We start from the raw sequence: 11195 nt of genomic DNA on the forward strand, positions 1-11195 counted from the left end.
AAGTTCGATCCTGTTTCTTCAAGCTTGAGCCTTTTTCCTGGAAATCAGACAAGCTGACTGTGCTGCTGCAAGCAGAAAATATTAATGTGCTAAAGTTAAGTTAAGTGTTCCTCTGCACAGCCCAAAAGAAAAAAAAAAAAGCAGCGTTATTCCACGGTTAAGGTCCCGCTCCGCTTCAGTGTCAGCCAGCAGAAATGTAAATCACTGCAGCAAAATAAAGGGTAAAAAGAGGAACAAATTCAAAATGTAATAAAGTTAGGAAAGGCTGAAAGGCGGTAGCGGGTCTTATAGGAATGGGAAAGAAGTGTTGTGAAGATATATGGGCAATTATCCTGAAAAATATGTACATCTGGAGGGAGGAAATCTGTTTGCTGCCGGACTCTCAGCTGTAAAATGACGCTGAAATGGAAGGGAGGGCACATCCAGGTGAGGGGAGGGATGGGCATTGCTTGGGCTGTGCATCTGCGGGGTCACATCTGATGGCTGTGGGACATCTTGCATGGAGATAAGGAAAACTCAGCTCTGAATGGCCATGGGTGAGACCCGGATCGGGGCCAGCCCCGCGCTCCGCAGGGCTTTATCAGCATCCTGCAAAATTCAGCCCAAATTCCTCCGCGAGTCTAAATAACGCTGTAAAATAGATAGCAGCATTCAATAATTTATTTCTATTTGGGAGTTGGAATGAAATGTAATTCTGCCCTGATAGCAGATGCCAACAAGCTACATCCCGGCCCATTAGCGATGTGATGGAGTTTCCTGGCATCTTGACATTTGAAAAATCATCTTTTCTGGTGCTGCTGAGAGATATCAGAAGTTGAATGTCGGAACGACTCTGGAGGAAGAGGGGTGCAACCTTCTCACCCACCACCCCGGCATCTTCCATGGGTACAAACCTGCAGCCATCCTCCGTTGGCGTGGATGTAACACACACCCTGGGGCTAATGGAGGGATTTTCTTTTCTTGATTCTAATATTCAGCAGCACCTGCTGAGGATGAGCTCGTTGGATGGGATGAAACCATAGAAACATCCAGATATTCACAGCGCCGTGCTCCGTAGAAGGACAGGACCTGGAGAACGTTCAAGCGCTGAACCTGACAGTGGTTTAAGGGCAAATCAGCTTTAAGATAAAGCTGACTTCAAATCTGAACACAGAATTGGGATAGAAGTGCACATTGTGGTGGGACTGAAGGACACACTGTGAGGAGCAGCTCTCCTTTCCCCTCCTTCCCCTTCTGCGAGGCCCTAATGGCAGCTGTAGGGCACAGCTAGGTGGGTTGGGGGTCACAGCTGTGGGTCACAAATCACAGGGACTGTATTTGCTGATGGAGACAGAAAGATGGGAAGGTGCAGGATGGAGCCGGGGTGTTTCTGAGGGCTGGGAAAATGCCGGACGTGGAGAGGTAAAGCTTGAGGATTGTGCAGTAACTTTGATTACAGTGTGTAAATACCTTAACGGGAAGAAAATAAGAGGTACCGAGAGGCTCTTTATTCTAATATGTAAAAACATAGCGGGAAGCAATGGCTGGAAGATGGAGAGAGAGGAGCTGGAAATGTGGCTCAGACAACCTACGGCGAAGATGATTATCTATTAGGATAAATTACCTGGGAAGCAAGGCAGCCTTTATCTTCTGATAGAGGCACACGATGCCCTTCTGGAGAGGGCACGAACAAAAGCAAGTTATTGGCTTATTAAAAACTCTGTAAAAATCTCTGGCTTGTTTTATGCACGGCGTCGTGTTTAATACCTGATGTCACCCCAGTGCTGGAGAGAAATGGAACGGCTCTTCCAATGGCACAAGTAGGATGGCTCTTCCAATGGGTCATTTCTCTGCATTTATCCACCTCTCGCTGCACTTTCTCATTCTGTTGGGCATGTTTTTCCTAAAGACCTTTTGGAGCAATCTTCCAACATCTGCCATGCCGCACTCAACACAGGGCTGGATATCCTCGGGATGAAGCATTGCAGCATCCCATCCTGGGAGCTGGAAGCACCAAAGCAATGGAATTTCCCCGCAGCAGAGGTGTGATGTGACAGGTCTGAGCTGATAAGCGACTACTTTCTTGTTCTGCAGCGGCTGGAGGAGATTGTCACCCACGGAACGTGATAGCAAGGCAGTGCCGATAACGGCGTGCGCTGCCGGAAGATGCAGCCAGGCAGCCCCCAAGGACCGGAGTGGGATGTCCAGACAGAAACATGCTTCAATTTCTCTTCTCAGACTGAGACGTCCCAGATAAAGCCTTTATCTGGCCTTTCCTCCAATCAATATGATGCTTCAGCCTCCTCCTCGAAGCACAGCGGGGGCAGGCATTGCGGGAATGGCTTTATCACAGTGCTTGCTCAGATGCAGGAAAATTGGATTTTCCTCCCCAGTGCAACTTTAGGGGTTGCTCCATTTTCCATCTGCGACGTTTGATCCCGGGTAGGCTGAGGATGGCAGCCCAGCCAGTGCGGGGATGCTTGCAAGAGATGCATTGAAGTGAAGGCAAAATAATGAGATTTTCCCCTCTCCACCTGAAGGCCTATTTCCAAGCAGTCCAGAGCCTTTCCAGCCCGCCTCGTGGACAGGAGAGGGCAGCAGAACGCTCCTTTTGCAGGAAAGGGGAGCAGGTAGGAAGAAGAGAGTGAGGCCTCCATTTGGGGATGTTTTGTTGTGATAAACTGAAGCCAGAACCAATTCATGTTGCTCAACGTGAGTTTGGAGCAGAACCCCAGAGCCACGTTCTGCTTCCACCAGATGCCTGGAAGATGATGGGGCAGATGGTGCTCAGGGGGTGGGTGCCGTGTGCTGGTGTCTCAAGAAGCATCCAGCCACTCCCAACTCTTGGCCATGGCCAAGCCTTGGTGGCGAAGCATCCATCGAGGTCACAGTGCTGCTCTGTTTTGGTGGGATTGGTGCCATTGAGGGTGTTCAGCACTGCTGGGTCCTTGGTTCCGACACACATCCTCGTGTTCTGACCTTGGACCTTGTGGCTGCAGAGCGTGTAGACCACACTGAACTGTCTCTCCACTGGCTTTTCCCAAGGAGAGGTGACGTGAGCTGCGTGGTTTGCCGATAGGGGGAAGGTGTTGCCATCCCATCATCTCCTCATACATGTAAGAAAGACTGGCCTTAAATTGATTAACCCTAGAAAGCAATCCTGGCTTCGCAGCCCCTCCTTCTCACAATGACAGGGCCCAGGAATCCCAAATCTCGCAATGACGCACCCTGTTGCCTCCTGCTTCACACCACCAGCTCTCCTGGCTTCAGATGACCGCAGATCGCATCAGCTTCATTTCCAAAAGTCTTATCTCTTGCAACTGTGCATCCACCCCCACCCCTCCCCGCCACCCCCAGTACATCTTTTATCATGGTTTTGGCCATGGCATGATCAAATGATTTCCAGGTATGGGTGCAGGACTGTTCCCAAGAAGCTCTGCTTGTGGGTGTTTTACTCTGAAAAGGGTTTAATGGCGTAGATATGAACTCCATAATTACAGTTTAGCCTCCGTAGCCCAGTCTGGTCCCAGGCACGTTTAGTTTTCTGATGTGGGTGTGCTATATCACCACATCCTTGTGTCCACCCTCGGGACTGCTGTGATTCCCAGTCTGAGCCTCAAAGCCTCTTGCCACCACTCCTGTAGGGATGCGGGAGCTCTGCTGGGCTGCCAAGCCTACTGGTGAGAGTCACCCACTCACATTTAGCCGACCACAAGGTGGGTGCCTCCAATGAGCTCATTGCTTTGTGATTCCTTTATAGCCAGTGGCAAGAAGCAGGAGTGAGTCACACCGCCCCGGACAGCTGTCCTGGTGCTGCTGAGTCACCTCCAGGAGGTGGCCCTGGCTCTCCACCAGCCAGCCCTGCTCAAGCACTGCCCTGCTGCCGGATTCAAGATGCATCTCATTCCCCAGAGCAGGATGTTAGGTTGGATATTAGGAAAAAATTCTTCTCCGAAAGAGTGGTGGTGCACTGGCACAGGCTGCCCAGGGAGGTGGTGGAGTCACCGTCCCTGGAGGTGTTCAAGAAAGGTGGAGATGTGGCACTTGGACACATGGTTAGTGGCCATGGTAGTGGGGGGTTGGGGTTGGGGTTGGGCCTGGGGGTCTTGGAGGTCTTTTCTAACCTTAAATGGTTCCATGAGTGAGAGTAGGTGGGTGGGTTGATGGTTGGACTTGATGGATCTTCTCCAGCCTTAATGACTCCATGATTCTGTTTCCCAGGGCTGCAGGCTGCTCGCATCCTGAGGAGTGTTGGGAGCATCCCCAGAGATATCCCATCCATCCCATACCTGGGCCTTACTACCCCTTGCAATGAGCTTCCCCACTCACAAACCCCATATACGTGCAAAAACTTGATTTTCTCCGGACAGGCTATAAACTGAGGCAAAAAGATGACAACAACAAAGTTCAACTAAAAGTGTGACAGAACCATCCTGAATTGGTGCACCTGAAGGTAGAGCTGTGTGCACACATAGGCTGCTCTGCTTAAAAAGTGATCTCGAGTGCCTTGAATATATCTGTATTTATAGCTGAGAAAACGGTGCTTCCCTCACTGATAACCTGTGTAAATGCAATAGTTTGTGCACTGAGTTGGATGGAGAAGCATGAACTCGGCCAGTGGCTGCAGTGCTGCAGAGCTCACCCGTCCCTATGGGATCCTGCTGGGATTTCTGCACATGGGTGATCCGAGCAGCAGCAAGGGCGGCTTGGAACCAACCCTACTGGGATCAGTGCTCCAAACAGAGAACAGCCCAAAGCACAGCTTTCAAAACCAAGGCAAAGCAGCCCGAGGTGGCTGGAAACCCATCGGTGAGGCCGCATCTCCTCTGGTTCGGGCTGAAGTTCCGCTGGTTCCTGCAGCTGAGCTCTGGATGCAGATCTGCGTCGCTCCGCCAGCAGAAAGCGGTCAGGTTTTTCAGATCTGCAAACGGGAATGATGATTAGAGCTGAGCCTGTGCTCAGTGGAGTGCTCTGCTGCTCTGCTCGTAGGTAAGTGCTGCCTCTTCCACTGCTGTTGCTGTTGTCACTTTATCAGCTCGCTGCAATCTGCTTTTTCCTATATTTGACTGCTTATAATTAGCCCGCTGGGTCTGCTATTCTCTCCGTTTCTTTATCTGTTTCCTGACAGATTTGGAGATGGCTCCATTTTAAATATATACTGTGCTTTAAGAAAAGAAACTCTTCTCCAGAGCTCTTTGAAGCTCAGCACTCCGGGGACAGTGCCAGCAGACAGGCTTTCGGCTCAAAGAATACGTGTAATAAGGGACAATTAGGTGGCAGCAAACATTTAATTATCAAATGGATTGGTGCTTCTTACACTGCCTGAAGTTAAGCAGGTGCCTCATACACAGCTCTCAGATGGGAGAAATGTTTCAAAGCCAAATGAGCTGATGAATGCGTGTAGGGTATAAATCAGGCAGAGGGTTTTAGCAAAGTCCTGGAACAGCTCTCACGTTGCACGAGCATCCTGTAGGGGAAGGGTTTTGGGTTAACTCAGGAGGCTGCATGATGGTGGAGGCAGGGGACTGTCCCTGCAGTGACTGGGGAAGGTCTCAGCCAAAGGTCCCAGGAGATGATCCTTATGAGTCCCTTCCCACTGGGGATGTTCTATGATTTTATGATTAAATCCCATCGACCTTGAGATGCCAGAATCACCCCCAAACCAGCGGGTTGCCCCAAACTGTGTCGCATCAGTGGGCTGGAGCCAGCAGATCTGCCCTACCTCATCCCACACGTCAGTGGCACTCAGTCTCTCAATGGGTGGTGGAACTCCAGCAGAGCTTTTGCACCTGGGGCATGGATCCACCATGCCCTTGCCCCCCAGTTCCTGCTCACAGAGCAGTGTCTGAGTCTGCAGCGCTCGGGACAAGCAAGATTCCCCATTCCTGACAGCTTCACCCAGCTCTGGATGGGAAAACTCCGCCCCAAAAGGGACCCTGCTCTTCTCCACGCTCCCAGCTCTTCATCCAGCCCCAACCCCAAATGAGCACCTGCCCTTGGGCCACCCCAGCTTTGTGAGGGAAAAAAAGGCTTGATCTGAACAGACCGAGAGCTGCTCTCTATTTTCAACAGCTTTTGCTCACTCGAATGCTTCCAGGAGTGTTGCACGACTCCATCAACGCTATTAACCTCTGCAAACATTGTGCTCAGCTGACATCTGACCTGCCACCGGGAGCCCACGTTGATGTGTTGGCAGCACAGACAACAGGCTTGGTGTGTCGGGTTACTTCCTAAAGCAATTTCCCTTGTGTTTTCCAGTTCATTTGGGGACTTCTTGCATCTGGCATATCCATGGATGGAGATCCTGCCATGGTGGGCAACTCTTCCTTATCTCTCTTCCACTGCTCCCAGTGCTGGATCTCCCCCTCAGCTTTCCAGAACTCCCCAGGCAGATGATCTTCACCCAAATGGAAAACACCACGCTCAAGCCAATTCCTCACTGCTGGGTCAAGCCTTGCATTGCAGACTCGTCTCCAAATGATCTGAGACATGAAGACCCAACAGGAGGAGCTCCTACTCCCTCGGGGCTGTGAGCACATTGAGGTCTCTCCTCTTCCCCATTTTCTGCTGATTCAGATGGACAAAGCTCCTGGGAGCAAAGCCCCTTGGAGCGGTGCACGGGGGCACTTGCTTGTGGCTGGAGAGTGCAGCGAAAGCAAGCGTTAATTCCACTTACAGGATGAAATTGGCAGGAGAGCCACTGAATTTTCCGTCCAGCTCTAAAGTGCTCTCAAAGTGATCTAATTTATCACTGCGGCAGAGGCAGCAGCCATTCAGATGCTCTCCCAGCTCTCTGGCTTTGCAATCAGGCGATAAGATGACTTCATGGGAGTGGACGGGTCCAAATTCTTCATCTTTCTGCCTTTCTTGGGTCCTCACCAGATCCTGCGGTCGCGTTGGTGCCTCTCAGCCCTTTGCTGTGCTGCTGCACCGTGGGCGGCCCTGGCAGCTCTGGAGCTCTGGGTGTGGGGGTTTTAATTGCTGTGGCTGCATAGAGGAGGTGTCCATCCAATGAATGGAGAGCAGCTTTGGACACAGGCAGATAGTTGTAGGATGTGGGGGATGGTGTTAACTAAAAGAGGGGAGATTTGGGTCAGATGTGAGGAATTCCTTACCCAGAAGCACTGAGGCCTTGGTGCTGCTGCCCAGAGTGGTATGGGTGCTCCATCCCTGGAGGTCCCCAAGGCCACAGATGGGGCCCTGGGCAGCCTGAGCTGGTGGGGGGTAGCCAGCCCAGGGTGGGGGGGGAACTGGGGGATGGGAGGTCCCTTTTGACCCAACCTTGCTGTGATTCCATGGTTCTATGATTTTTAAGGTTCCTTCCAACCCAACCGTTCTTTGATTCAATGAATCTGTGATTCCATCTGCCCAGGATGTGCTGCCCATGGTAGGGTGGATGGGGACAGGGCAGGAGGATTTGGCTGCTGAAAGTCAGGGAGTTTTGTGAGTGGTGAGAGCTCAGTCTTTGTCCCCGGGCTCTGCTCTCACTGCTCGCACACCCTTCAGTGGGAGCAGATGCTCTGTATCTCCGCGAGGTCAAGCTTGGAGAACTTCTAGGGTGCACATATTCCATTTATGTGGATTGAATTCAGATCACTGGATGGAAAACCACATGGTGGGATGGCTCAGAATCACCCATCAGATGGCCACCCATCAACCCCGGGTGTACGGAGTCTGGAGAATGAATTCAGATGTGGGCAGTGCGGAGTCTGCTTACAGAGAAATGCAGAAGTCCTTCTAAGGGAATGGCAGTTTTGTGGGAAATCATTTGGGGAAGGAAAAGAAAAAACGAAGTGAAACATTCGCTTTGCAAACTGTGCAAGCTCTGAATTGTGACCTCGGTGATTTTCAAACAACTGGAGCTACTCTGAAATGACAAAGGATGTAAGGAGAGGAAAAAGAAATAGAAAAAGATTCTGGAATAAGCAACTTCAGACATTACCCTATTAATTTTATTCAGTGCCAAAAGGGGAAAAAAAAAGTAGAAAAAAAAGAAAGAGGTGAAAAGGGAAAAGCAAAATTCTGATATATTAGCAAAACTATTTGTGGAAGCAAATAGAACTGCTGCGTGTCCACCGTGCCTCTGCCCCGGGCTGCCAGGAGCAGCTCTGCTTCCCAGATGCCTCTGCCCTCTGGTTTTAGTGGAATGCAGCCACTGGGGGAAAAGAGAAAAGAAAACAACGACTGCTCCCACGGTGACGGTGGGGAAACAGCAAAGCCTGCAGCCCCCGGGCAGCCGCGCTAATCAAACAGTTCTTGCCAGGAGCATCCAGTGGAAGAATGAGCTCAAATCCAAAAAAAACCCACCCCGAACCCGAAAGAAAAGGATGCAGGGGGGCATAGCTGCAGTTGCTCTTGGAAACTGCAGTGAGAAGTTTGAAAAGCTGTGTTAAAGCGGTGTGAAAATGAAGTAGTTTCACAGAGTGTCTCCATGGGATCCCACAGTATGTCACCACGGGGTCCCACACCATGTCACCATGGAGTCCTACTATATGTCACCGTGGGTTCCACACCATGTCAGCATGGATCCCCCATCATGTCACCATGGGGTACCACTATATGTCACCAGGGGGTCCCACTTCATGTCACTATGGGGTCCCATACCATGTCACCGTCTTTATGGTGGGGATGGGTTGACGGTTGGGCTTGATGATCTTAGTGGTCTCTTCCAACTGTAGGGATTCTATGACTGATTCCTAACCAGCGGGTAGGACACGTGCCGAGCAGCCATCAGCAGAGCAGCTGTGCTCATCTGGCCCCTGTGGGCCCCTCCTTGTACTGCACTTGGGATGGCAGGGCTCAGAGCTCCCCACTTCTCTAAGCTGCCACAGGTTGTGCAGGGCACTTGCACAGATGGAGACGTCTCTTCCATGGACAACTGTGAGAGAGAAGCCCGCTCCTGCTGCACGCTCCGTCACCCAGAGCTGTGTGCGTAGCACCTGCGAGTTGTCTGTGCAGAGATGAGCTGGGCTCAATCATCAGGCAGAGCTTCAGCGTAATTAGGAGCTGTTACAGACTCAGGTTGAAGCTTTTGGGGATAACAACAGTATGTAGGAACACGATTAATGATGCATTGCACTTCACATCTTCAAAGGACCTCATTTTGAGCACCCATCCACAGTCTCTCTTGGCTCTGAGCACCTATGGGAGTGGGTACCCTCTGCCAGGAGGACAGCACGTCTCCTATTTGTGCAGCCAATTCCACCTGCCAAGAGGAGCCCCAGGGCAAGGAGAGGATCTTGCTGCCTCCAGGACAACAGAAAATACCCTTGTGCACTGGGATGAGACAAAGCTTAATGTGTGGACAGCTCTGGGCTATAGGCACACCGATAAAACACCAGAGAACAAGCGCAGTGCGTGGAGAGAAATGTCTTTTAGAGCAGCTCCTGACTTGTGCATAACTCCCTCAAAAAGCTGCTGGTGCCCTCTGGACACAAAGGCCAAAACTCATGGTCTAATTTCTCCCCTGACAAGAAATAGATAGAGAGGGAGAGGCCGTCGTGATAAATCACCGCCGTAGTGAGGTCTCTGTCACTGCCACACATGACGTCCTCATAAGCAAACGAAAGGAACAAGATCCTGCCAAAGGCAACACCATTGTGACGAGGTCTCGTGGATGCGTACAACGAGGTTACGCTGTCAGGGGAAGCACGGTGCCATAATCTCTGCTCTTCTGCTCAGAGCAGCGACACGAACTGCAGCTGCTCCATAAGGTTAACAGGAAGAGATATGAGGTCTCCCTCAGGAATGCAAGAAAGAGCTCAGGCTCAAGAAACCAGCAAAATGTTCCAAGGCAATGACCAGAGGCTTCTCATTATCCTATTTTATAATAATTAATTGGAATAATATGAGGGAGTACATAAGCAATATGTAAACCAAGAGGGGAATTTTCTGGGGCATCTTCCTGAGCTGTGGGCAATGGGGGGAAGCCTTCCCCCAGCTGATCCATGCCTCGAAAGGGGGCAGGGAAGAGGGGGACAGGATAGAAGGAAACAAAACAAACAAAAATCCTCCAGTGTGAGTCAAGTAAAAATGGGCATCTGGGGGTGTTTTGTCTGGGGAACAGTGGAGACCATCACCAGGGGATCAAACCCCACATGGGTAAGATGAAGACTGATGGACTTCAAAGTGCTCCTCCTCCCTCTGCGACCTCCCCCCAGACTCCCAGTGCTGTGTACATGCACCAATTTTTCCCTGTTCAGGGAAAGCTGAGGAAAGGGGGTCCCTTACCTTTCCTATAGCACTTCTAATCCTCCTTCAGCTTTAGGAGGTGGCCATCACAGAGACCCTCGATGACTGGAAGATGTGGGTGTTAGAGCAGAAGGACAATGTGGGACATGGGAGAAAGACACAAAGCTTTTCTTTTTCTTTTTTTTTTTGCTGCAACCACGTGTAGGAGAGAGGGGACGGAGAGTGAGATCTCAGAACCAGAGATATCCCCGAGACGCACCAGTAGAATCACGTTCATCTCCCGATAATTTCTCACTTATAATTACACTGAGACCCGACAATTCACTGGGCTCACAGCAGCATTGCTGGTGCCCCACTTCTGCAGTCATGTGATGCCTTCCAGAAATTCATCAAACCATACAAAGCTTTCAGCATGCAAGACTGCAGTTTCAAACAAGAAAAGAGAATACATGGAAATGTCAAAAGATGGCAATGCTACGGCAGCCATTGCCATTGGGGAGCACCGGTGTGGAGCTGTCCATGGTGGTGCAGTTGGGGATGGATTTTCTTGGGACCTCTCCTGCTCCTGTGCAATGGCTTCATTCATCCATCCATCCATCCAGACTGCTTCAGATCTGGTGGGAGAAGAGTGAGTCCATCCTCCAAAATAACGAGATAAGACCACCACAGTTCCTGGAACAGAGGCACCGTGTCACAATTTGTACACAAGATATGGCGTGAGCTAATGTAGAACTTGCCTTGGTTGGACTTGACGATCTTAGTGGTCTTTTCCAGCCTTAGTGATTCTGTGATTTGATGATTCTAAGGGTGCTGGGAAAGTTGGTAGCGCTGGTTCCACGTCCAGGAAAAACCATTGCTGAGGCTGAGCTAGGGACCAGTGCTTCTCCAGCATTGCTCAAGCAGGGACACTGTGCCCAGAAATGGGTCCTGGCTTGGGGGATTTTTTGGAGAAGAGATCACTTGCTCCAAATCACTGCTCCAAGGAGGGCAGCAATGAATGTGCATGTCCCTTTTACACAAGGCTA

Source organism: Numida meleagris, chromosome 24 (genome assembly GCF_002078875.1).
Source record: "Numida meleagris isolate 19003 breed g44 Domestic line chromosome 24, NumMel1.0, whole genome shotgun sequence".
Classification (NCBI taxonomy): domain Eukaryota; kingdom Metazoa; phylum Chordata; class Aves; order Galliformes; family Numididae; genus Numida; species Numida meleagris.